Source organism: Schistocerca serialis, chromosome 2, assembly GCF_023864345.2.
Source record: "Schistocerca serialis cubense isolate TAMUIC-IGC-003099 chromosome 2, iqSchSeri2.2, whole genome shotgun sequence".
Lineage (NCBI taxonomy): Eukaryota > Metazoa > Arthropoda > Insecta > Orthoptera > Acrididae > Schistocerca > Schistocerca serialis.
Genome location: NC_064639.1, coordinates 963,192,322 through 963,214,642, shown reverse-complemented (window position 1 = coordinate 963,214,642; position 22,321 = coordinate 963,192,322). Strand labels below are relative to the sequence as shown.

At 52.9% G+C, this 22,321-nt stretch overlaps 39 non-coding genes across 39 annotated transcripts; 8 read left to right on the top strand and 31 right to left on the bottom strand.

Annotated features, from left to right (window-relative positions):
* Positions 1-56: 56 nt before the first annotated feature.
* Trnam-cau (transfer RNA methionine (anticodon CAU)) lies at positions 57-129 on the bottom strand. The gene has a single exon. It is a non-coding gene; the product is annotated as a tRNA-Met (tRNA).
* A 293-nt stretch (positions 130-422) lies between these two features.
* Positions 423-493, bottom strand: Trnag-gcc (transfer RNA glycine (anticodon GCC)). Its single transcript has one exon. It is a non-coding gene; the product is annotated as a tRNA-Gly (tRNA).
* A 341-nt stretch (positions 494-834) lies between these two features.
* On the top strand, positions 835-906 carry Trnag-ucc (transfer RNA glycine (anticodon UCC)). Its single transcript has one exon. It is a non-coding gene; the product is annotated as a tRNA-Gly (tRNA).
* Positions 907-1,492: 586 nt separating this feature from the next.
* Trnai-aau (transfer RNA isoleucine (anticodon AAU)) lies at positions 1,493-1,566 on the bottom strand. Its single transcript has one exon. It is a non-coding gene; the product is annotated as a tRNA-Ile (tRNA).
* A 198-nt stretch (positions 1,567-1,764) lies between these two features.
* On the bottom strand, positions 1,765-1,836 carry Trnae-uuc (transfer RNA glutamic acid (anticodon UUC)). Its single transcript has one exon. It is a non-coding gene; the product is annotated as a tRNA-Glu (tRNA).
* Positions 1,837-2,117: 281 nt separating this feature from the next.
* Trnam-cau (transfer RNA methionine (anticodon CAU)) lies at positions 2,118-2,190 on the bottom strand. The gene has a single exon. It is a non-coding gene; the product is annotated as a tRNA-Met (tRNA).
* Positions 2,191-2,483: 293 nt separating this feature from the next.
* Trnag-gcc (transfer RNA glycine (anticodon GCC)) lies at positions 2,484-2,554 on the bottom strand. Its single transcript has one exon. It is a non-coding gene; the product is annotated as a tRNA-Gly (tRNA).
* Positions 2,555-2,895: 341 nt separating this feature from the next.
* Positions 2,896-2,967, top strand: Trnag-ucc (transfer RNA glycine (anticodon UCC)). The gene has a single exon. It is a non-coding gene; the product is annotated as a tRNA-Gly (tRNA).
* A 586-nt stretch (positions 2,968-3,553) lies between these two features.
* Trnai-aau (transfer RNA isoleucine (anticodon AAU)) lies at positions 3,554-3,627 on the bottom strand. The gene has a single exon. It is a non-coding gene; the product is annotated as a tRNA-Ile (tRNA).
* A 198-nt stretch (positions 3,628-3,825) lies between these two features.
* On the bottom strand, positions 3,826-3,897 carry Trnae-uuc (transfer RNA glutamic acid (anticodon UUC)). Its single transcript has one exon. It is a non-coding gene; the product is annotated as a tRNA-Glu (tRNA).
* Positions 3,898-4,178: 281 nt separating this feature from the next.
* Positions 4,179-4,251, bottom strand: Trnam-cau (transfer RNA methionine (anticodon CAU)). The gene has a single exon. It is a non-coding gene; the product is annotated as a tRNA-Met (tRNA).
* A 293-nt stretch (positions 4,252-4,544) lies between these two features.
* Positions 4,545-4,615, bottom strand: Trnag-gcc (transfer RNA glycine (anticodon GCC)). Its single transcript has one exon. It is a non-coding gene; the product is annotated as a tRNA-Gly (tRNA).
* Positions 4,616-4,956: 341 nt separating this feature from the next.
* Trnag-ucc (transfer RNA glycine (anticodon UCC)) lies at positions 4,957-5,028 on the top strand. The gene has a single exon. It is a non-coding gene; the product is annotated as a tRNA-Gly (tRNA).
* Positions 5,029-5,614: 586 nt separating this feature from the next.
* Positions 5,615-5,688, bottom strand: Trnai-aau (transfer RNA isoleucine (anticodon AAU)). Its single transcript has one exon. It is a non-coding gene; the product is annotated as a tRNA-Ile (tRNA).
* A 198-nt stretch (positions 5,689-5,886) lies between these two features.
* On the bottom strand, positions 5,887-5,958 carry Trnae-uuc (transfer RNA glutamic acid (anticodon UUC)). The gene has a single exon. It is a non-coding gene; the product is annotated as a tRNA-Glu (tRNA).
* A 281-nt stretch (positions 5,959-6,239) lies between these two features.
* On the bottom strand, positions 6,240-6,312 carry Trnam-cau (transfer RNA methionine (anticodon CAU)). The gene has a single exon. It is a non-coding gene; the product is annotated as a tRNA-Met (tRNA).
* A 293-nt stretch (positions 6,313-6,605) lies between these two features.
* Positions 6,606-6,676, bottom strand: Trnag-gcc (transfer RNA glycine (anticodon GCC)). Its single transcript has one exon. It is a non-coding gene; the product is annotated as a tRNA-Gly (tRNA).
* Positions 6,677-7,017: 341 nt separating this feature from the next.
* Positions 7,018-7,089, top strand: Trnag-ucc (transfer RNA glycine (anticodon UCC)). The gene has a single exon. It is a non-coding gene; the product is annotated as a tRNA-Gly (tRNA).
* Positions 7,090-7,675: 586 nt separating this feature from the next.
* Trnai-aau (transfer RNA isoleucine (anticodon AAU)) lies at positions 7,676-7,749 on the bottom strand. The gene has a single exon. It is a non-coding gene; the product is annotated as a tRNA-Ile (tRNA).
* Positions 7,750-7,947: 198 nt separating this feature from the next.
* Positions 7,948-8,019, bottom strand: Trnae-uuc (transfer RNA glutamic acid (anticodon UUC)). Its single transcript has one exon. It is a non-coding gene; the product is annotated as a tRNA-Glu (tRNA).
* Positions 8,020-8,300: 281 nt separating this feature from the next.
* On the bottom strand, positions 8,301-8,373 carry Trnam-cau (transfer RNA methionine (anticodon CAU)). Its single transcript has one exon. It is a non-coding gene; the product is annotated as a tRNA-Met (tRNA).
* A 293-nt stretch (positions 8,374-8,666) lies between these two features.
* Positions 8,667-8,737, bottom strand: Trnag-gcc (transfer RNA glycine (anticodon GCC)). The gene has a single exon. It is a non-coding gene; the product is annotated as a tRNA-Gly (tRNA).
* Positions 8,738-9,078: 341 nt separating this feature from the next.
* On the top strand, positions 9,079-9,150 carry Trnag-ucc (transfer RNA glycine (anticodon UCC)). Its single transcript has one exon. It is a non-coding gene; the product is annotated as a tRNA-Gly (tRNA).
* Positions 9,151-9,736: 586 nt separating this feature from the next.
* Trnai-aau (transfer RNA isoleucine (anticodon AAU)) lies at positions 9,737-9,810 on the bottom strand. Its single transcript has one exon. It is a non-coding gene; the product is annotated as a tRNA-Ile (tRNA).
* Positions 9,811-10,008: 198 nt separating this feature from the next.
* On the bottom strand, positions 10,009-10,080 carry Trnae-uuc (transfer RNA glutamic acid (anticodon UUC)). Its single transcript has one exon. It is a non-coding gene; the product is annotated as a tRNA-Glu (tRNA).
* A 6,651-nt stretch (positions 10,081-16,731) lies between these two features.
* Trnag-ucc (transfer RNA glycine (anticodon UCC)) lies at positions 16,732-16,803 on the top strand. Its single transcript has one exon. It is a non-coding gene; the product is annotated as a tRNA-Gly (tRNA).
* Positions 16,804-17,389: 586 nt separating this feature from the next.
* Trnai-aau (transfer RNA isoleucine (anticodon AAU)) lies at positions 17,390-17,463 on the bottom strand. Its single transcript has one exon. It is a non-coding gene; the product is annotated as a tRNA-Ile (tRNA).
* A 198-nt stretch (positions 17,464-17,661) lies between these two features.
* On the bottom strand, positions 17,662-17,733 carry Trnae-uuc (transfer RNA glutamic acid (anticodon UUC)). The gene has a single exon. It is a non-coding gene; the product is annotated as a tRNA-Glu (tRNA).
* A 281-nt stretch (positions 17,734-18,014) lies between these two features.
* On the bottom strand, positions 18,015-18,087 carry Trnam-cau (transfer RNA methionine (anticodon CAU)). The gene has a single exon. It is a non-coding gene; the product is annotated as a tRNA-Met (tRNA).
* Positions 18,088-18,380: 293 nt separating this feature from the next.
* Trnag-gcc (transfer RNA glycine (anticodon GCC)) lies at positions 18,381-18,451 on the bottom strand. The gene has a single exon. It is a non-coding gene; the product is annotated as a tRNA-Gly (tRNA).
* A 341-nt stretch (positions 18,452-18,792) lies between these two features.
* Trnag-ucc (transfer RNA glycine (anticodon UCC)) lies at positions 18,793-18,864 on the top strand. The gene has a single exon. It is a non-coding gene; the product is annotated as a tRNA-Gly (tRNA).
* Positions 18,865-19,450: 586 nt separating this feature from the next.
* On the bottom strand, positions 19,451-19,524 carry Trnai-aau (transfer RNA isoleucine (anticodon AAU)). Its single transcript has one exon. It is a non-coding gene; the product is annotated as a tRNA-Ile (tRNA).
* Positions 19,525-19,722: 198 nt separating this feature from the next.
* Trnae-uuc (transfer RNA glutamic acid (anticodon UUC)) lies at positions 19,723-19,794 on the bottom strand. The gene has a single exon. It is a non-coding gene; the product is annotated as a tRNA-Glu (tRNA).
* Positions 19,795-20,075: 281 nt separating this feature from the next.
* Trnam-cau (transfer RNA methionine (anticodon CAU)) lies at positions 20,076-20,148 on the bottom strand. Its single transcript has one exon. It is a non-coding gene; the product is annotated as a tRNA-Met (tRNA).
* A 293-nt stretch (positions 20,149-20,441) lies between these two features.
* Positions 20,442-20,512, bottom strand: Trnag-gcc (transfer RNA glycine (anticodon GCC)). Its single transcript has one exon. It is a non-coding gene; the product is annotated as a tRNA-Gly (tRNA).
* Positions 20,513-20,853: 341 nt separating this feature from the next.
* On the top strand, positions 20,854-20,925 carry Trnag-ucc (transfer RNA glycine (anticodon UCC)). Its single transcript has one exon. It is a non-coding gene; the product is annotated as a tRNA-Gly (tRNA).
* Positions 20,926-21,511: 586 nt separating this feature from the next.
* Positions 21,512-21,585, bottom strand: Trnai-aau (transfer RNA isoleucine (anticodon AAU)). The gene has a single exon. It is a non-coding gene; the product is annotated as a tRNA-Ile (tRNA).
* A 198-nt stretch (positions 21,586-21,783) lies between these two features.
* On the bottom strand, positions 21,784-21,855 carry Trnae-uuc (transfer RNA glutamic acid (anticodon UUC)). The gene has a single exon. It is a non-coding gene; the product is annotated as a tRNA-Glu (tRNA).
* A 281-nt stretch (positions 21,856-22,136) lies between these two features.
* Trnam-cau (transfer RNA methionine (anticodon CAU)) lies at positions 22,137-22,209 on the bottom strand. Its single transcript has one exon. It is a non-coding gene; the product is annotated as a tRNA-Met (tRNA).
* Between the last annotated feature and the right edge of the window lie 112 nt (positions 22,210-22,321).

Here is a 22,321-nt window from a genome sequence, read left to right as displayed (position 1 = left end):
CAAGAAATAAGTTGGCGCCCTAGCAACAGCACCACCTTCAGTCACAGAAAATTAGATGCCCCGGGTGAGGATCGAACTCACGACCTTAAGATTATGAGACTTACGCGCTGCCTACTGCGCTACCGAGGCAGGCGATCGTTAGACCTTCTGGAATCTTGGTAAGTATCGAATACAAGTGGTAGAGAGTCTGCACTCCCTGGCTCATTTTTTCTGTTGCTACACGTGCATTCACGGCGCGGCAAGCAACTTGCGATGCTAGGCCGACGCCAGTATGTACAATAGCACGCAGGAGTCCAAACGAGCAGTCGTCCGCGCTGCATGATTGGTTCTTTCCATACGGAATCCCGCGGTTCATTCTCATGGCTCACGCAGTTCGAGTGCGAAAGACACGCAGCACCCCTACCGGAGAAAAAACAAAATGATGCATCGGCCGGGAATCGAACCCGGGCCGCCCGCGTGGCAGGCGAGCATTCTACCACTGAACCACCGATGCTCGGGCCAGCGGTACCTTCACGCTGCTTTCCGAGCAGATGTCTCAAGGGAAAGTGGGACTGCCGTCAAGCGCCGTAGCATTCTGTGGAGAAGATGCTGCAGACGCTGAATCCTGCACTGCACTGCTTAAAGATGCCGCCAGAACGCGGTCCTCTGCGTACTCTTGCGTCGCCGGCGCCGACTCTTGCCAAAGGATGCGAAATGTGCGCGGATACGCTGTCCGAATGCGTCTGGATGTGCTCCCCTAGCCTGCCTCGAAATGCGCCTGCCGGGTACGATCACCTTCGGCCGCTGCCGACAGGCGGGAAGCCGACTCAGCGCGGTGGCGGGGCGCTCGCTTGTGCGGTCGTGGTGTAATGGTCAGCATAGTTGCCTTCCAAGCAGTTGATCCGGGTTCGATTCCCGGCCACCGCAGCAGGCTTTTAATTTCGCGTATGAGTACTTTTGCCACGCGCTCTTAAACTATTGTTTTTTCGCCCTCTTACTCGCTGCATACCAGCCCTTAGTGTGTCTCGACTTGTCTCGACTTTGCTCAGCTGACGCGAGAGCTGACGCTCTCAAATCGGCCTATATCAAAACGACAAGCACGAGAAACGACTGAGAGAGGTAAGGAGAGGCGAGGCGAGGCGATGGACACACAGCACGCCCCCTTCATTTCACGGTGGCGTCTCCCTGGCCGAATCGGGCTGTAGCTCCGAAAACAAAGGAGAAACAAAAATAGGAAGTAAAACTGCCAATAGTGCCCTGTGTTCCCATGCGCTCACCCGCCCAAGTACTGACAAGGGCCAAAGTTGTTACGCATCGGCAATCGGACATTTTCTTTCATTTTCTCTAACCAGTGTATTCAAGATATTATGGCCATTGCCGAGTGAATGCTGTAGTGCTTCCCGACGAGTCGGGTTCGGATCCTCTGTCAACTTCCACGCAGGGTGATGATCATTTGGTCATCACACTCGCCAGCTGAAATCGGCGCTGCCTTTTCGCAGTAGTAAAAGAGAAGTGGCCCGTGGGGGGATCGAACCCACGACCTTCGCGTTATTAGCACGACGCTCTAACCAACTGAGCTAACGGGCCTCGGCAGATGCAGTTGCTCAGCCCTACGCTGGAATCAGGTGGCATGAAGCCATACACCATTCCTATGGTCGTCGTGTGTCTGCTTCCCTAGTCTATATTCTGCTGACGGTCACGAAACAGTAGCTATATTGCGAGCAGGACGGGAAACGGCCGCTCGGACAGCTCAAACTTGTCACGATTCGTGTGGAAAAAATTCCGTTCCGGTACCGTGAATCGAACCCGGGCCTCCTGGGTGAAAGCCAGGTATCCTAGCCACTAGACCACACCGGATGCGGCCGTTTCATTCGACCGTTCGTACGGTCGCTTGTCGCATTGTCGCTCTCTTTGCGAGCATCTTTGCACATACTGACTGGCAAGGCGCGCACCTCAAACGTCGCAGAGCAATGCTTTTGGCTTCATGCTCTGCTGGGAGAAGAGGAATAGGGAAGCTGTATGTAGCAATAACAGGAAGTAAACATTTTCCCGCTGAAGCGTTGAAACGTTGTGGATAACAAACAAGAAATAAGTTGGCGCCCTAGCAACAGCACCACCTTCAGTCACAGAAAATTAGATGCCCCGGGTGAGGATCGAACTCACGACCTTAAGATTATGAGACTTACGCGCTGCCTACTGCGCTACCGAGGCAGGCGATCGTTAGACCTTCTGGAATCTTGGTAAGTATCGAATACAAGTGGTAGAGAGTCTGCACTCCCTGGCTCATTTTTTCTGTTGCTACACGTGCATTCACGGCGCGGCAAGCAACTTGCGATGCTAGGCCGACGCCAGTATGTACAATAGCACGCAGGAGTCCAAACGAGCAGTCGTCCGCGCTGCATGATTGGTTCTTTCCATACGGAATCCCGCGGTTCATTCTCATGGCTCACGCAGTTCGAGTGCGAAAGACACGCAGCACCCCTACCGGAGAAAAAACAAAATGATGCATCGGCCGGGAATCGAACCCGGGCCGCCCGCGTGGCAGGCGAGCATTCTACCACTGAACCACCGATGCTCGGGCCAGCGGTACCTTCACGCTGCTTTCCGAGCAGATGTCTCAAGGGAAAGTGGGACTGCCGTCAAGCGCCGTAGCATTCTGTGGAGAAGATGCTGCAGACGCTGAATCCTGCACTGCACTGCTTAAAGATGCCGCCAGAACGCGGTCCTCTGCGTACTCTTGCGTCGCCGGCGCCGACTCTTGCCAAAGGATGCGAAATGTGCGCGGATACGCTGTCCGAATGCGTCTGGATGTGCTCCCCTAGCCTGCCTCGAAATGCGCCTGCCGGGTACGATCACCTTCGGCCGCTGCCGACAGGCGGGAAGCCGACTCAGCGCGGTGGCGGGGCGCTCGCTTGTGCGGTCGTGGTGTAATGGTCAGCATAGTTGCCTTCCAAGCAGTTGATCCGGGTTCGATTCCCGGCCACCGCAGCAGGCTTTTAATTTCGCGTATGAGTACTTTTGCCACGCGCTCTTAAACTATTGTTTTTTCGCCCTCTTACTCGCTGCATACCAGCCCTTAGTGTGTCTCGACTTGTCTCGACTTTGCTCAGCTGACGCGAGAGCTGACGCTCTCAAATCGGCCTATATCAAAACGACAAGCACGAGAAACGACTGAGAGAGGTAAGGAGAGGCGAGGCGAGGCGATGGACACACAGCACGCCCCCTTCATTTCACGGTGGCGTCTCCCTGGCCGAATCGGGCTGTAGCTCCGAAAACAAAGGAGAAACAAAAATAGGAAGTAAAACTGCCAATAGTGCCCTGTGTTCCCATGCGCTCACCCGCCCAAGTACTGACAAGGGCCAAAGTTGTTACGCATCGGCAATCGGACATTTTCTTTCATTTTCTCTAACCAGTGTATTCAAGATATTATGGCCATTGCCGAGTGAATGCTGTAGTGCTTCCCGACGAGTCGGGTTCGGATCCTCTGTCAACTTCCACGCAGGGTGATGATCATTTGGTCATCACACTCGCCAGCTGAAATCGGCGCTGCCTTTTCGCAGTAGTAAAAGAGAAGTGGCCCGTGGGGGGATCGAACCCACGACCTTCGCGTTATTAGCACGACGCTCTAACCAACTGAGCTAACGGGCCTCGGCAGATGCAGTTGCTCAGCCCTACGCTGGAATCAGGTGGCATGAAGCCATACACCATTCCTATGGTCGTCGTGTGTCTGCTTCCCTAGTCTATATTCTGCTGACGGTCACGAAACAGTAGCTATATTGCGAGCAGGACGGGAAACGGCCGCTCGGACAGCTCAAACTTGTCACGATTCGTGTGGAAAAAATTCCGTTCCGGTACCGGGAATCGAACCCGGGCCTCCTGGGTGAAAGCCAGGTATCCTAGCCACTAGACCACACCGGATGCGGCCGTTTCATTCGACCGTTCGTACGGTCGCTTGTCGCATTGTCGCTCTCTTTGCGAGCATCTTTGCACATACTGACTGGCAAGGCGCGCACCTCAAACGTCGCAGAGCAATGCTTTTGGCTTCATGCTCTGCTGGGAGAAGAGGAATAGGGAAGCTGTATGTAGCAATAACAGGAAGTAAACATTTTCCCGCTGAAGCGTTGAAACGTTGTGGATAACAAACAAGAAATAAGTTGGCGCCCTAGCAACAGCACCACCTTCAGTCACAGAAAATTAGATGCCCCGGGTGAGGATCGAACTCACGACCTTAAGATTATGAGACTTACGCGCTGCCTACTGCGCTACCGAGGCAGGCGATCGTTAGACCTTCTGGAATCTTGGTAAGTATCGAATACAAGTGGTAGAGAGTCTGCACTCCCTGGCTCATTTTTTCTGTTGCTACACGTGCATTCACGGCGCGGCAAGCAACTTGCGATGCTAGGCCGACGCCAGTATGTACAATAGCACGCAGGAGTCCAAACGAGCAGTCGTCCGCGCTGCATGATTGGTTCTTTCCATACGGAATCCCGCGGTTCATTCTCATGGCTCACGCAGTTCGAGTGCGAAAGACACGCAGCACCCCTACCGGAGAAAAAACAAAATGATGCATCGGCCGGGAATCGAACCCGGGCCGCCCGCGTGGCAGGCGAGCATTCTACCACTGAACCACCGATGCTCGGGCCAGCGGTACCTTCACGCTGCTTTCCGAGCAGATGTCTCAAGGGAAAGTGGGACTGCCGTCAAGCGCCGTAGCATTCTGTGGAGAAGATGCTGCAGACGCTGAATCCTGCACTGCACTGCTTAAAGATGCCGCCAGAACGCGGTCCTCTGCGTACTCTTGCGTCGCCGGCGCCGACTCTTGCCAAAGGATGCGAAATGTGCGCGGATACGCTGTCCGAATGCGTCTGGATGTGCTCCCCTAGCCTGCCTCGAAATGCGCCTGCCGGGTACGATCACCTTCGGCCGCTGCCGACAGGCGGGAAGCCGACTCAGCGCGGTGGCGGGGCGCTCGCTTGTGCGGTCGTGGTGTAATGGTCAGCATAGTTGCCTTCCAAGCAGTTGATCCGGGTTCGATTCCCGGCCACCGCAGCAGGCTTTTAATTTCGCGTATGAGTACTTTTGCCACGCGCTCTTAAACTATTGTTTTTTCGCCCTCTTACTCGCTGCATACCAGCCCTTAGTGTGTCTCGACTTGTCTCGACTTTGCTCAGCTGACGCGAGAGCTGACGCTCTCAAATCGGCCTATATCAAAACGACAAGCACGAGAAACGACTGAGAGAGGTAAGGAGAGGCGAGGCGAGGCGATGGACACACAGCACGCCCCCTTCATTTCACGGTGGCGTCTCCCTGGCCGAATCGGGCTGTAGCTCCGAAAACAAAGGAGAAACAAAAATAGGAAGTAAAACTGCCAATAGTGCCCTGTGTTCCCATGCGCTCACCCGCCCAAGTACTGACAAGGGCCAAAGTTGTTACGCATCGGCAATCGGACATTTTCTTTCATTTTCTCTAACCAGTGTATTCAAGATATTATGGCCATTGCCGAGTGAATGCTGTAGTGCTTCCCGACGAGTCGGGTTCGGATCCTCTGTCAACTTCCACGCAGGGTGATGATCATTTGGTCATCACACTCGCCAGCTGAAATCGGCGCTGCCTTTTCGCAGTAGTAAAAGAGAAGTGGCCCGTGGGGGGATCGAACCCACGACCTTCGCGTTATTAGCACGACGCTCTAACCAACTGAGCTAACGGGCCTCGGCAGATGCAGTTGCTCAGCCCTACGCTGGAATCAGGTGGCATGAAGCCATACACCATTCCTATGGTCGTCGTGTGTCTGCTTCCCTAGTCTATATTCTGCTGACGGTCACGAAACAGTAGCTATATTGCGAGCAGGACGGGAAACGGCCGCTCGGACAGCTCAAACTTGTCACGATTCGTGTGGAAAAAATTCCGTTCCGGTACCGTGAATCGAACCCGGGCCTCCTGGGTGAAAGCCAGGTATCCTAGCCACTAGACCACACCGGATGCGGCCGTTTCATTCGACCGTTCGTACGGTCGCTTGTCGCATTGTCGCTCTCTTTGCGAGCATCTTTGCACATACTGACTGGCAAGGCGCGCACCTCAAACGTCGCAGAGCAATGCTTTTGGCTTCATGCTCTGCTGGGAGAAGAGGAATAGGGAAGCTGTATGTAGCAATAACAGGAAGTAAACATTTTCCCGCTGAAGCGTTGAAACGTTGTGGATAACAAACAAGAAATAAGTTGGCGCCCTAGCAACAGCACCACCTTCAGTCACAGAAAATTAGATGCCCCGGGTGAGGATCGAACTCACGACCTTAAGATTATGAGACTTACGCGCTGCCTACTGCGCTACCGAGGCAGGCGATCGTTAGACCTTCTGGAATCTTGGTAAGTATCGAATACAAGTGGTAGAGAGTCTGCACTCCCTGGCTCATTTTTTCTGTTGCTACACGTGCATTCACGGCGCGGCAAGCAACTTGCGATGCTAGGCCGACGCCAGTATGTACAATAGCACGCAGGAGTCCAAACGAGCAGTCGTCCGCGCTGCATGATTGGTTCTTTCCATACGGAATCCCGCGGTTCATTCTCATGGCTCACGCAGTTCGAGTGCGAAAGACACGCAGCACCCCTACCGGAGAAAAAACAAAATGATGCATCGGCCGGGAATCGAACCCGGGCCGCCCGCGTGGCAGGCGAGCATTCTACCACTGAACCACCGATGCTCGGGCCAGCGGTACCTTCACGCTGCTTTCCGAGCAGATGTCTCAAGGGAAAGTGGGACTGCCGTCAAGCGCCGTAGCATTCTGTGGAGAAGATGCTGCAGACGCTGAATCCTGCACTGCACTGCTTAAAGATGCCGCCAGAACGCGGTCCTCTGCGTACTCTTGCGTCGCCGGCGCCGACTCTTGCCAAAGGATGCGAAATGTGCGCGGATACGCTGTCCGAATGCGTCTGGATGTGCTCCCCTAGCCTGCCTCGAAATGCGCCTGCCGGGTACGATCACCTTCGGCCGCTGCCGACAGGCGGGAAGCCGACTCAGCGCGGTGGCGGGGCGCTCGCTTGTGCGGTCGTGGTGTAATGGTCAGCATAGTTGCCTTCCAAGCAGTTGATCCGGGTTCGATTCCCGGCCACCGCAGCAGGCTTTTAATTTCGCGTATGAGTACTTTTGCCACGCGCTCTTAAACTATTGTTTTTTCGCCCTCTTACTCGCTGCATACCAGCCCTTAGTGTGTCTCGACTTGTCTCGACTTTGCTCAGCTGACGCGAGAGCTGACGCTCTCAAATCGGCCTATATCAAAACGACAAGCACGAGAAACGACTGAGAGAGGTAAGGAGAGGCGAGGCGAGGCGATGGACACACAGCACGCCCCCTTCATTTCACGGTGGCGTCTCCCTGGCCGAATCGGGCTGTAGCTCCGAAAACAAAGGAGAAACAAAAATAGGAAGTAAAACTGCCAATAGTGCCCTGTGTTCCCATGCGCTCACCCGCCCAAGTACTGACAAGGGCCAAAGTTGTTACGCATCGGCAATCGGACATTTTCTTTCATTTTCTCTAACCAGTGTATTCAAGATATTATGGCCATTGCCGAGTGAATGCTGTAGTGCTTCCCGACGAGTCGGGTTCGGATCCTCTGTCAACTTCCACGCAGGGTGATGATCATTTGGTCATCACACTCGCCAGCTGAAATCGGCGCTGCCTTTTCGCAGTAGTAAAAGAGAAGTGGCCCGTGGGGGGATCGAACCCACGACCTTCGCGTTATTAGCACGACGCTCTAACCAACTGAGCTAACGGGCCTCGGCAGATGCAGTTGCTCAGCCCTACGCTGGAATCAGGTGGCATGAAGCCATACACCATTCCTATGGTCGTCGTGTGTCTGCTTCCCTAGTCTATATTCTGCTGACGGTCACGAAACAGTAGCTATATTGCGAGCAGGACGGGAAACGGCCGCTCGGACAGCTCAAACTTGTCACGATTCGTGTGGAAAAAATTCCGTTCCGGTACCGGGAATCGAACCCGGGCCTCCTGGGTGAAAGCCAGGTATCCTAGCCACTAGACCACACCGGATGCGGCCGTTTCATTCGACCGTTCGTACGGTCGCTTGTCGCATTGTCGCTCTCTTTGCGAGCATCTTTGCACATACTGACTGGCAAGGCGCGCACCTCAAACGTCGCAGAGCAATGCTTTTGGCTTCATGCTCTGCTGGGAGAAGAGGAATAGGGAAGCTGTATGTAGCAATAACAGGAAGTAAACATTTTCCCGCTGAAGCGTTGAAACGTTGTGGATAACAAACAAGAAATAAGTTGGCGCCCTAGCAACAGCACCACCTTCAGTCACAGAAAATTAGATGCCCCGGGTGAGGATCGAACTCACGACCTTAAGATTATGAGACTTACGCGCTGCCTACTGCGCTACCGAGGCAGGCGATCGTTAGACCTTCTGGAATCTTGGTAAGTATCGAATACAAGTGGTAGAGAGTCTGCACTCCCTGGCTCATTTTTTCTGTTGCTACACGTGCATTCACGGCGCGGCAGGCAACTTGCGATGCTAGGCCGACGCCAGTATGTACAATAGCACGCAGGAGTCCAAACGAGCAGTCGTCCGCGCTGCATGATTGGTTCTTTCCATACGGAATCCCGCGGTTCATTCTCATGGCTCACGCAGTTCGAGTGCGAAAGACACGCAGCACCCCTACCGGAGAAAAAACAAAATGATGCATCGGCCGGGAATCGAACCCGGGCCGCCCGCGTGGCAAGCGAGCATTCTACCACTGAACCACCGATGCTCGGGCCAGCGGTACCTTCACGCTGCTTCCCGAGCAGATGTCTCAAGGGAAAGTGGGACTGCCGTCAAGCGCCGTAGCATTCTGTGGAGAAGATGCTGCAGACGCTGAATCCTGCACTGCACTGCTTAAAGATGCCGCCAGAACGCGGTCCTCTGCGTACTCTTGCGTCGCCGGCGCCGACTCTTGCCAAAGGATGCGAAATGTGCGCGGATACGCTGTCCGAATGCGTCTGGATGTGCTCCCCTAGCCTGCCTCGAAATGCGCCTGCCGGGTACGATCACCTTCGGCCGCTGCCGACAGGCGGGAAGCCGACTCAGCGCGGTGGCGGGGCGCTCGCTTGTGCGGTCGTGGTGTAATGGTCAGCATAGTTGCCTTCCAAGCAGTTGATCCGGGTTCGATTCCCGGCCACCGCAGCAGGCTTTTAATTTCGCGTATGAGTACTTTTGCCACGCGCTCTTAAACTATTGTTTTTTCGCCCTCTTACTCGCTGCATACCAGCCCTTAGTGTGTCTCGACTTGTCTCGACTTTGCTCAGCTGACGCGAGAGCTGACGCTCTCAAATCGGCCTATATCAAAACGACAAGCACGAGAAACGACTGAGAGAGGTAAGGAGAGGCGAGGCGAGGCGATGGACACACAGCACGCCCCCTTCATTTCACGGTGGCGTCTCCCTGACCGAATCGGGCTGTAGCTCCGAAAACAAAGGAGAAACAAAAATAGGAAGTAAAACTGCCAATAGTGCCCTGTGTTCCCATGCGCTCACCCGCCCAAGTACTGACAAGGGCCAAAGTTGTTACGCATCGGCAATCGGACATTTTCTTTCATGTTCTCTAACCAGTGTATTCAAGATATTATGGCCATTGCCGAGTGAATGCTGTAGTGCTTCCCGACGAGTCGGGTTCGGATCCTCTGTCAACTTCCACGCAGGGTGATGATCATTTGGTCATCACACTCGCCAGCTGAAATCGGCGCTGCCTTTTCGCAGTAGTAAAAGAGAAGTGGCCCGTGGGGGGATCGAACCCACGACCTTCGCGTTATTAGCACGACGCTCTAACCAACTGAGCTAACGGGCCTCGGCAGATGCAGTTGCTCAGCCCTACGCTGGAATCAGGTGGCATGAAGCCATACACCATTCCTATGGTCGTCGTGTGTCTGCTTCCCTAGTCTATATTCTGCTGACGGTCACGAAACAGTAGCTATATTGCGAGCAGGACGGGAAACGGCCGCTCGGACAGCTCAAACTTGTCACGATTCGTGTGGAAAAAATTCCGTTCCGGTACCGTGAATCGAACCCGGGCCTCCTGGGTGAAAGCCAGGTATCCTAGCCACTAGACCACACCGGATGCGGCCGTTTCATTCGACCGTTCGTACGGTCGCTTGTCGCATTGTCGCTCTCTTTGCGAGCATCTTTGCACATACTGACTGGCAAGGCGCGCACCTCAAACGTCGCAGAGCAATGCTTTTGGCTTCATGCTCTGCTGGGAGAAGAGGAATAGGGAAGCTGTATGTAGCAATAACAGGAAGTAAACATTTTCCCGCTGAAGCGTTGAAACGTTGTGGATAACAAACAAGAAATAAGTTGGCGCCCTAGCAACAGCACCACCTTCAGTCACAGAAAATTAGATGCCCCGGGTGATCGAACTCACGACCTTAAGATTATGAGACTTACGCGCTGCCTACTGCGCTACCGAGGCAGGCGATCGTTAGACCTTCTGGAATCTTGGTAAGTATCGAATACAAGTGGTAGAGAGTCTGCACTCCCTGGCTCATTTTTTCTGTTGCTACACGTGCATTCACGGCGCGACAGGCAACTTGCGATGCTAGGCCGACGCCAGTATGTACAATAGCACGCAGGAGTCCAAACGAGCAGTCGTCCGCGCTGCATGATTGGTTCTTTCCATACGGAATCCCGCGGTTCATTCTCATGGCTCACGCAGTTCGAGTGCGAAAGACACGCAGCACCCCTACCGGAGAAAAAACAAAATGATGCATCGGCCGGGAATCGAACCCGGGCCGCCCGCGTGGCAGGCGAGCATTCTACCACTTTTTTTTTTTTTTTTTTTATTTTTTTTTTTTTTTTTTTTTTTCTTTTTTTTTGTTTTTTTGTTTTTTTTTTTTTTTTTTTTTTTTTTTTATTTTTTTTTTTTTTTTTTTTTTTTTTTTTATTTTTTTAGGGCCTCCCAACTCCCCTTATAGCCCTCCTTACTCTCACCAAAATATGCCTTCTTCGGCGAGCTTCATCGCTATATTTGCTGGACTGTCGAACTTCGTGGAACAGAGGAATAACTTAAAACAAAATCATCTCCTGCTCAGATGGTGTGGTGTCTTCTTCCACAGAAAAATGAGGAACTAAGAGTAATTTTATCGCGGAATTCGTGGACGGTCTTCTTTCCTCCGCTGGTTCAACTCTTCTGCGCGTAGTGCAACTAAAATCATATTCCGCTTAAAAGGAAAATATTCTCCCTCCTGACTAACGTCAGACACTCCGATGTAGCAGAGAGTTGTTACAAAACAGGTGTCAACGCAGCACAAACGCACAACATGAGAGTTTATGTCGATGTGTGCATCACACGAAAGAAACAGAAATCACAGGAAAGTAATAAAATGAAATCACGACAGTCCGGGAACAGAAATTAAGAGACTGTATCTTCTAAAATACCCATGAAGTCTTGTAAACAAAATAAAATTCCTCAAAATTAAAAGGACACTCCTCTCTTGGAGATAAAACCAGGACGACCTGTAGTGAGGTTGTGGCACAAGTCACCAACCATAACACAACTAAAACAAATAAAAGAAGGAAAAAGAAATTAAAGGTGGAACGCGTCAGCTCAGTAAATCTCAGTTCAAGGTGGTTGCCGCAGTTCCATTTCATAGCCATAATCCAAGGCCGCCTTCAAAAAATTCGCAAACAGTTCGCGAAATTGAACGCAATCCTTCAGTGTCATATACTGGGCCCACAAATAATCCAGGTAAATCACAGTATCAGTGACGGCCATATCGATAAGGGCATAAATCGTATGTCCTAAGATCCAGACAGTGGCGTTATTTTTCGTCCGCGGGAAAGCTTTGAAGTTAGGCACTATCACACGACGAACAGTCACAAGGTGAGGAGGCGTTCTATTAATGTGGGCGACCATTCGTTGACACAGCCGCCATACCGTCGACACCGATGCACACTCAAAACGATGTTCCCGTGTGTCCACAGCACCACATCTACCACAGTTGGCAGAGGGAAGGAGATGAATGTCGGCAAGCCGCTGGTTCGTCGCTAGTGTGTTGTTGACGATCTTAAACCAGAGCGCACTCACGTCCGACGGCAACACCGGGTTGTTGATGTTTGCCCACACGTTCACCCATTCCACTGTGGGGTTCCGGAACACCAGTTTATGACGCGGAGGTTGTCCAGTCAGGGCAACGTAGAGTCCGCGGGCGGTCCTGTGTCTGTCGGTAGCCGTTGACAGAGCGTAGCTCCTCGTTAAAAAGTACTCCCGTATGTAGGACATCTTATACGGAATGGCCGCGAGAGAGACGGGCGCCGCTTCAGAGTGTGGGCGGTAGAGCTCCAGGAGTGCCGCGGTGGTTCCTGCCGGGTTGTCGGACTGCAGGGTGGCTGTCCGGTGGACGAGCAGCGCGCCGCATTTGCGTGGAACGTCGGTGAAACCGAGGCCGCCCAGCTGCCTGTCGATGACACAGGTCGAAGCCTTGACTTTAAAAATTTCATGCCGCCACAGGAGCCAGTAGACCGCCTGCGAAATCGCCCTCCCGATCGGCTTCGGAACACTAAGCAGTTGGGCGATGTACCACGCGTTCGATAAGATGAATGTGTTAACGACAGCCACACGTTGATGTAAGTTGAGTCGGCGACCTGAGTGGCTGCGACATAGGGCCTTCACAGTGCCAAGAATTCGCCTCCAGTTTAAAACTTGCATTTTTTGTGGGCACGCTACAATGTCGAGTCCTAAAATTTTGTGGGTGCGCACAACACGGAACCAGTCCCGTTCAGCAGACAGTCCCCGCCGACCCAGTGGTACCAATACAGTTTTCCGCGTATTCAGAACGGCGCCAGAGGCACGTTCGTACAGTATCAAAACATCGCGAAATCTGTCCAAGTCATCTGCCCGCCCCATGAAAAGTCCCACGTCGTCAGCATAGGCAGCACATTTGAGAGAGACGTGACAGACCTGGACACCTTCAATGATTCGACCGACTGCGCGCAAAAACGGGTCGAGCGCAATGACAAATAGGAGCATTGATAAAGGACAGCCCTGTCTGACGGATCTTGTAATAGGAATGGGCGGCGACTGCCAACCATTGATGACAATTACTGACGTCGCCGATGTTAAAAGATTCCGTATAGCATCGAGAAAGTGGCCGCCGAACCCCAGTTTTGTCATGACGGACAGAAGATAATCGTGCCCGATACGGTCGAATGCATTGGCAAAATCGATGGAGAGAATGCCAGCGGACAGGTCATTAATGGCTGCGTACGCGACCACGTCTCGGTATGAAGCCGCAGCGTGAAAAATGCTACGGCGTTGCACACCACACGACTGAAAGGGACTGATTATCTTGTCCATGACCACATTGAGTTTCGTTGCGAGGCATCGTGCCGCCAGTTTATAGTCTGCATTTAAAAGTGTGATAGGGCGTAATGCCTCAACACGGCATGCTGTCGGTGTCTTCGGAATTAATATAATACGCCCTGCAACGAACTTCGAAGGGACAGCAGCACCACGAACAATTTCATTTATCATGATCGTCAATGTCTCACCGAAAATATCCCAATAAGCCAGGTAAAATTCGATGGGAAGGCCATCTGGACCTGGAGACTTCCCTCGACGGCACGAACGCAACACGTCTTTCACATCGTCCAGTGACAACATCTCATCCAGTGACTGACGGTCAGATTCGGAGATGACGGTATCCAATTCATCTAACAGAAAGGAACGTGCGACATCATCGGCAGCTGTCCGTCCGAACAATCTCTTAAAGTGGTCGGTGACGTGGGGAACGATCTCATGCTTCGCCGTGAGACGAGCACCAGTGTCCGTGATGAGGGTGGTAATGTCTTTCCTCCGCGCCAACCGTTTCTCGCGTGCCAAGTGGTAAAGCGTTGGCACCTCGTCAATGGTCTCACACTGCGGTCGGCTCCTGATCAGAACACCTTGTGCCTTGTGGAGGTGATGCTGGAGTATCTTGCTTTTAATTCTATTCAAACGTGCGCGTAAGTTTTGATCTGGCGCCACGGGTGCATCAAGCGCATCTTGGAGGCACTGTTGATAAAAGGCAATGGTGCGCCTCTCCCAAAATGACGCCTCCCTTGCATACCGCATCGCAACACTGCGCAACTGCGGTTTGGCTAAGTCGACCCACCATTGTAAGACTGAGGCATAACTTCCCCGTTTTTCAGAACAGAACTGCCACACGTTCTGAATTTCGCAACGTAAACCGGCGTCAGAGAGATGACGGGTATTGAGTTTCCAAACACGGGAAGGTGGCGCCTGCCTATTTGCCAGTAATTGCACGTCACACACAACACCGCAGTGATCGCTAAAAGCGACGGGATGTACCGCAACCCTCTGAAGATAGGTTTGAAGCGGCCGCGACACATAAATGCGATCAATTCTGCTGGCACCGTTCGCATAAAAATGTGTGTATTGCGTCGTGGCAGGATGAAAATGACGCCAAACATCGATCAAGTCATTTGTCACAATTAGTTGGGAAAGTTCCGGGCACATGGTAGCCGTGGGAAATTGATCGGCTGCGGCAGTAACACAGTTAAAATCGCCGCCAACTACTACATTGCGGGTCGACGCAAAGAACGGAACCACATCTTGATTAAAGAAAACAGAACGTGCACGTTTATGATCAGTGCCACTCGGCGCGTATATATTAATAAATGTGACATCCTGGATCGTACACGTAAGTAAGCGGCCATTCGGTAAAAATTGAACGTTAGTTGGTTGCAATACAGTTTTATAAAGAACAGCGGTGCCACAAGTACCTTCAACGTTAATGTTATAGATGACATCATAACCAGGGACATTATTGAAGCGCTTAACAGTAACTTCCTGGAGCAATGCAACGTCATAGCCTCCCAAAGTTAAAAAGTCTATAAAACTTGCTATTTTATGCGCAGCTATGATGCGATTTACATTGAGTGATAAAACTGACAAGATCTTTAGATGTTGACGAGCGGCGGCCATTTAAAACACAAACACTCAAGTATTAGCAAGAAAAATGAGAAACGGAAGACGCAGATGCAGCGTCTCAAACACACCAATAGAACTGTCAAGAAGCACTGCAACCCATTATGTAACTCGTGGACAATACTGTGCAGAAAATTACTGTCAGCGTGCAGGAACAGCGTAACATAACGTCGCAAGTAAACGGGGCACGAATTACAGCAGGTCCGCCGAAAGCCGCTAATGGGATCCTGGGTCGTCCTCCTCCTGCTTCCACCAGGGCGTCTCCGTTGGTCGGTCGGTCGGTTGGGCGCGACCACCAGCGGTGTCTGTGTACGTGGCCTCGTCCGCCTGTGTTGTTGCTGTACCGGCGGCCGACGTCGCCGAATGCCTGCGCGTGCGCTGCGGCAGCTGCTCGCTACTTTGCTCGCTTTTGCGCTTCGCAGCATGCGCACCCTGTTCGCGTGCCGTATTTAAGAACACCTTGAGATGTGCAGTTTGTTCCCTTATACGCTCCTGGCGCGCAGGGCTGTCAGAGGCAGGGGGGCACGATGTCTGAACTTCACTCTCACTGCCACTCTCTGATACAGGGGTGCACGGCAAATCATCTGACTGCTGACTCCTAGTACCCTTATTTTTATTTTTCTTTGTACGCCCTTTCCTCGGTGCCAGGGGAACCTCTTCAGGCGGCGGAGGCGGTGGTAAGGAGGTGTCCATCTCTTCCGAAATAGCAACTGGTGTATGATCCGAAACATCTGGGACCTCCTTAGCAACTGCATCCGATTCTACCACAGCCGAGGACAAAATGGGAGCGTCCTCCATTCGATCCTGTGGTGCGTCTGCAGTAACATTCACCTCACTTGGTACATCCTCAGCACGAATAGGGTCGGCAGGGCGGGGTTGTGATACAGTGCCCGCTACTATTTCACTCAGTAGTGGCACAAAGTGGCCACCAGTAGCCGCAGCGTCACTACGCGGGAGCTGCACGGGTCGTCTACGGGGACAATCAACACGTAAATGCTCAGTGGAATGACAAATTGAGCATGTGGGTGGCTGGCCGATATAAGTCACTTGAGCCCTACAGCCCGCAATCATTACGTAGGATGGAATGTGTTTCTTCAGGTCAATGCGGACACTACGTACTCCACTATTAACCTGGTACCGGTACGCACTAGACCACTTTTCGTTCACTACCGACAAGACAACGCCGTACTGAGTGAGAGCACGAGCAATCAAATCATTGCCGCATTCAGGGGGCACATTAAATACTCGAACCGTTCTAACACCATAACCAGAGGGCACGATCTGCACATCACTGACTGTGCCATCGACATGCCTAAATTTACGCACTCCGCCAAATTTTTCAACAAATTTTTCACAGATGTCGCCGGAAAAGAACTTCAAAAATAGCGAATACTGCGCGAAATCCAACTGAAAAGTGTCCACTAGATCTTCCGGGATTTTCAAATCTTCGAATATAAATTCGTGGATTTCAAAAGCGGTGGGCCGCAAAGCATTTCGATCGAACACAAACTGCGCAGTGTTTGCCCTAGTAACTGTCGACATGGTACTCACGTTGAAGAAACTTGAACACGTGGACCTCGAAACACTCGCTGAGCGCCGCCCCGCGATGTAAACAAAGCCGCAACCGCTCCGCTGCTCCGCGCGATGTGCGCGGATACGCTGTCCGAATGCGTCTGGATGTGCTCCCCTAGCCTGCCTCGAAATGCGCCTGCCGGGTACGATCACCTTCGGCCGCTGCCGACAGGCGGGAAGCCGACTCAGCGCGGTGGCGGGGCGCTCGCTTGTGCGGTCGTGGTGTAATGGTCAGCATAGTTGCCTTCCAAGCAGTTGATCCGGGTTCGATTCCCGGCCACCGCAGCAGGCTTTTAATTTCGCGTATGAGTACTTTTGCCACGCGCTCTTAAACTATTGTTTTTTCGCCCTCTTACTCGCTGCATACCAGCCCTTAGTGTGTCTCGACTTGTCTCGACTTTGCTCAGCTGACGCGAGAGCTGACGCTCTCAAATCGGCCTATATCAAAACGACAAGCACGAGAAACGACTGAGAGAGGTAAGGAGAGGCGAGGCGAGGCGATGGACACACAGCACGCCCCCTTCATTTCACGGTGGCGTCTCCCTGGCCGAATCGGGCTGTAGCTCCGAAAACAAAGGAGAAACAAAAATAGGAAGTAAAACTGCCAATAGTGCCCTGTGTTCCCATGCGCTCACCCGCCCAAGTACTGACAAGGGCCAAAGTTGTTACGCATCGGCAATCGGACATTTTCTTTCATTTTCTCTAACCAGTGTATTCAAGATATTATGGCCATTGCCGAGTGAATGCTGTAGTGCTTCCCGACGAGTCGGGTTCGGATCCTCTGTCAACTTCCACGCAGGGTGATGATCATTTGGTCATCACACTCGCCAGCTGAAATCGGCGCTGCCTTTTCGCAGTAGTAAAAGAGAAGTGGCCCGTGGGGGGATCGAACCCACGACCTTCGCGTTATTAGCACGACGCTCTAACCAACTGAGCTAACGGGCCTCGGCAGATGCAGTTGCTCAGCCCTACGCTGGAATCAGGTGGCATGAAGCCATACACCATTCCTATGGTCGTCGTGTGTCTGCTTCCCTAGTCTATATTCTGCTGACGGTCACGAAACAGTAGCTATATTGCGAGCAGGACGGGAAACGGCCGCTCGGACAGCTCAAACTTGTCACGATTCGTGTGGAAAAAATTCCGTTCCGGTACCGGGAATCGAACCCGGGCCTCCTGGGTGAAAGCCAGGTATCCTAGCCACTAGACCACACCGGATGCGGCCGTTTCATTCGACCGTTCGTACGGTCGCTTGTCGCATTGTCGCTCTCTTTGCGAGCATCTTTGCACATACTGACTGGCAAGGCGCGCACCTCAAACGTCGCAGAGCAATGCTTTTGGCTTCATGCTCTGCTGGGAGAAGAGGAATAGGGAAGCTGTATGTAGCAATAACAGGAAGTAAACATTTTCCCGCTGAAGCGTTGAAACGTTGTGGATAACAAACAAGAAATAAGTTGGCGCCCTAGCAACAGCACCACCTTCAGTCACAGAAAATTAGATGCCCCGGGTGAGGATCGAACTCACGACCTTAAGATTATGAGACTTACGCGCTGCCTACTGCGCTACCGAGGCAGGCGATCGTTAGACCTTCTGGAATCTTGGTAAGTATCGAATACAAGTGGTAGAGAGTCTGCACTCCCTGGCTCATTTTTTCTGTTGCTACACGTGCATTCACGGCGCGGCAGGCAACTTGCGATGCTAGGCCGACGCCAGTATGTACAATAGCACGCAGGAGTCCAAACGAGCAGTCGTCCGCGCTGCATGATTGGTTCTTTCCATACGGAATCCCGCGGTTCATTCTCATGGCTCACGCAGTTCGAGTGCGAAAGACACGCAGCACCCCTACCGGAGAAAAAACAAAATGATGCATCGGCCGGGAATCGAACCCGGGCCGCCCGCGTGGCAGGCGAGCATTCTACCACTGAACCACCGATGCTCGGGCCAGCGGTACCTTCACGCTGCTTCCCGAGCAGATGTCTCAAGGGAAAGTGGGACTGCCGTCAAGCGCCGTAGCATTCTGTGGAGAAGATGCTGCAGACGCTGAATCCTGCACTGCACTGCTTAAAGATGCCGCCAGAACGCGGTCCTCTGCGTACTCTTGCGTCGCCGGCGCCGACTCTTGCCAAAGGATGCGAAATGTGCGCGGATACGCTGTCCGAATGCGTCTGGATGTGCTCCCCTAGCCTGCCTCGAAATGCGCCTGCCGGGTACGATCACCTTCGGCCGCTGCCGACAGGCGGGAAGCCGACTCAGCGCGGTGGCGGGGCGCTCGCTTGTGCGGTCGTGGTGTAATGGTCAGCATAGTTGCCTTCCAAGCAGTTGATCCGGGTTCGATTCCCGGCCACCGCAGCAGGCTTTTAATTTCGCGTATGAGTACTTTTGCCACGCGCTCTTAAACTATTGTTTTTTCGCCCTCTTACTCGCTGCATACCAGCCCTTAGTGTGTCTCGACTTGTCTCGACTTGTCTCAGCTGACGCGAGAGCTGACGCTCTCAAATCGGCCTATATCAAAACGACAAGCACGAGAAACGACTGAGAGAGGTAAGGAGAGGCGAGGCGAGGCGATGGACACACAGCACGCCCCCTTCATTTCACGGTGGCGTCTCCCTGGCCGAATCGGGCTGTAGCTCCGAAAACAAAGGAGAAACAAAAATAGGAAGTAAAACTGCCAATAGTGCCCTGTGTTCCCATGCGCTCACCCGCCCAAGTACTGACAAGGGCCAAAGTTGTTACGCATCGGCAATCGGACATTTTCTTTCATTTTCTCTAACCAGTGTATTCAAGATATTATGGCCATTGCCGAGTGAATGCTGTAGTGCTTCCCGACGAGTCGGGTTCGGATCCTCTGTCAACTTCCACGCAGGGTGATGATCATTTGGTCATCACACTCGCCAGCTGAAATCGGCGCTGCCTTTTCGCAGTAGTAAAAGAGAAGTGGCCCGTGGGGGGATCGAACCCACGACCTTCGCGTTATTAGCACGACGCTCTAACCAACTGAGCTAACGGGCCTCGGCAGATGCAGTTGCTCAGCCCTACGCTGGAATCAGGTGGCATGAAGCCATACACCATTCCTATGGTCGTCGTGTGTCTGCTTCCCTAGTCTATATTCTGCTGACGGTCACGAAACAGTAGCTATATTGCGAGCAGGACGGGAAACGGCCGCTCGGACAGCTCAAACTTGTCACGATTCGTGTGGAAAAAATTCCGTTCCGGTACCGGGAATCGAACCCGGGCCTCCTGGGTGAAAGCCAGGTATCCTAGCCACTAGACCACACCGGATGCGGCCGTTTCATTCGACCGTTCGTACGGTCGCTTGTCGCATTGTCGCTCTCTTTGCGAGCATCTTTGCACATACTGACTGGCAAGGCGCGCACCTCAAACGTCGCAGAGCAATGCTTTTGGCTTCATGCTCTGCTGGGAGAAGAGGAATAGGGAAGCTGTATGTAGCAATAACAGGAAGTAAACATTTTCCCGCTGAAGCGTTGAAACGTTGTGGATAACAAACAAGAAATAAGTTGGCGCCCTAGCAACAGCACCACCTTCAGTCACAGAAAATTAGATGCCCCGGGTGAGGATCGAACTCACGACCTTAAGATTATGAGACTTACGCGCTGCCTACTGCGCTACCGAGGCAGGCGATCGTTAGACCTTCTGGAATCTTGGTAAGTATCGAATACAAGTGGTAGAGAGTCTGCACTCCCTGGCTCATTTTTTCTGTTGCTACACGTGCATTCACGGCGCGGCAGGCAACTTGCGATGCTAGGCCGACGCCAGTATGTACAATAGCACGCAGGAGTCCAAACGAGCAGTCGTCCGCGCTGCATGATTGGTTCTTTCCATACGGAATCCCGCGGTTCATTCTCATGGCTCACGCAGTTCGAGTGCGAAAGACACGCAGCACCCCTACCGGAGAAAAAACAAAATGATGCATCGGCCGGGAATCGAACCCGGGCCGCCCGCGTGGCAGGCGAGCATTCTACCACTGAACCACCGATGCTCGGGCCAGCGGTACCTTCACGCTGCTTCCCGAGCAGATGTCTCAAGGGAAAGTGGGACTGCCGTCAAGCGCCGTAGCATTCTGTGGAGAAGATGCTGCAGACGCTGAATCCTGCACTGCACTGCTTAAAGATGCCGCCAGAACGCGGTCCTCTGCGTACTCTTGCGTCGCCGGCGCCGACTCTTGCCAAAGGATGCGAAATGTGCGCGGATACGCTGTCCGAATGCGTCTGGATGTGCTCCCCTAGCCTGCCTCGAAATGCGCCTGCCGGGTACGATCACCTTCGGCCGCTGCCGACAGGCGGGAAGCCGACTCAGCGCGGTGGCGGGGCGCTCGCTTGTGCGGTCGTGGTGTAATGGTCAGCATAGTTGCCTTCCAAGCAGTTGATCCGGGTTCGATTCCCGGCCACCGCAGCAGGCTTTTAATTTCGCGTATGAGTACTTTTGCCACGCGCTCTTAAACTATTGTTTTTTCGCCCTCTTACTCGCTGCATACCAGCCCTTAGTGTGTCTCGACTTGTCTCGACTTGTCTCAGCTGACGCGAGAGCTGACGCTCTCAAATCGGCCTATATCAAAACGACAAGCACGAGAAACGACTGAGAGAGGTAAGGAGAGGCGAGGCGAGGCGATGGACACACAGCACGCCCCCTTCATTTCACGGTGGCGTCTCCCTGGCCGAATCGGGCTGTAGCTCCGAAAACAAAGGAGAAACAAAAATAGGAAGTAAAACTGCCAATAGTGCCCTGTGTTCCCATGCGCTCACCCGCCCAAGTACTGACAAGGGCCAAAGTTGTTACGCATCGGCAATCGGACATTTTCTTTCATTTTCTCTAACCAGTGTATTCAAGATATTATGGCCATTGCCGAGTGAATGCTGTAGTGCTTCCCGACGAGTCGGGTTCGGATCCTCTGTCAACTTCCACGCAGGGTGATGATCATTTGGTCATCACACTCGCCAGCTGAAATCGGCGCTGCCTTTTCGCAGTAGTAAAAGAGAAGTGGCCCGTGGGGGGATCGAACCCACGACCTTCGCGTTATTAGCACGACGCTCTAACCAACTGAGCTAACGGGCCTCGGCAGATGCAGTTGCTCAGCCCTACGCTGGAATCAGGTGGCATGAAGCCATACACCATTCCTATGGTCGTCGTGTGTCTGCTTCCCTAGTCTATATTCTGCTGACGGTCACGAAACAGTAGCTATATTGCGAGCAGGACGGGAAACGGCCGCTCGGACAGCTCAAACTTGTCACGATTCGTGTGGAAAAAATTCCGTTCCGGTACCGGGAATCGAACCCGGGCCTCCTGGGTGAAAGCCAGGTATCCTAGCCACTAGACCACACCGGATGCGGCCGTTTCATTCGACCGTTCGTACGGTCGCTTGTCGCATTGTCGCTCTCTTTGCGAGCATCTTTGCACATACTGACTGGCAAGGCGCGCACCTCAAACGTCGCAGAGCAATGCTTTTGGCTTCATGCTCTGCTGGGAGAAGAGGAATAGGGAAGCTGTATGTAGCAATAACAGGAAGTAAACATTTTCCCGCTGAAGCGTTGAAACGTTGTGGATAACAAACAAGAAATAAGTTGGCGCCCTAGCAACAGCACCACCTTCAGTCACAGAAAATTAGATGCCCCGGGTGAGGATCGAACTCACGACCTTAAGATTATGAGACTTACGCGCTGCCTACTGCGCTACCGAGGCAGGCGATCGTTAGACCTTCTGGAATCTTGGTAAGTATCGAATACAAGTGGTAGAGAGTCTGCACTCCCTGGCTCATTTTTTCTGTTGCTACACGTGCATTCACGGCGCGGCA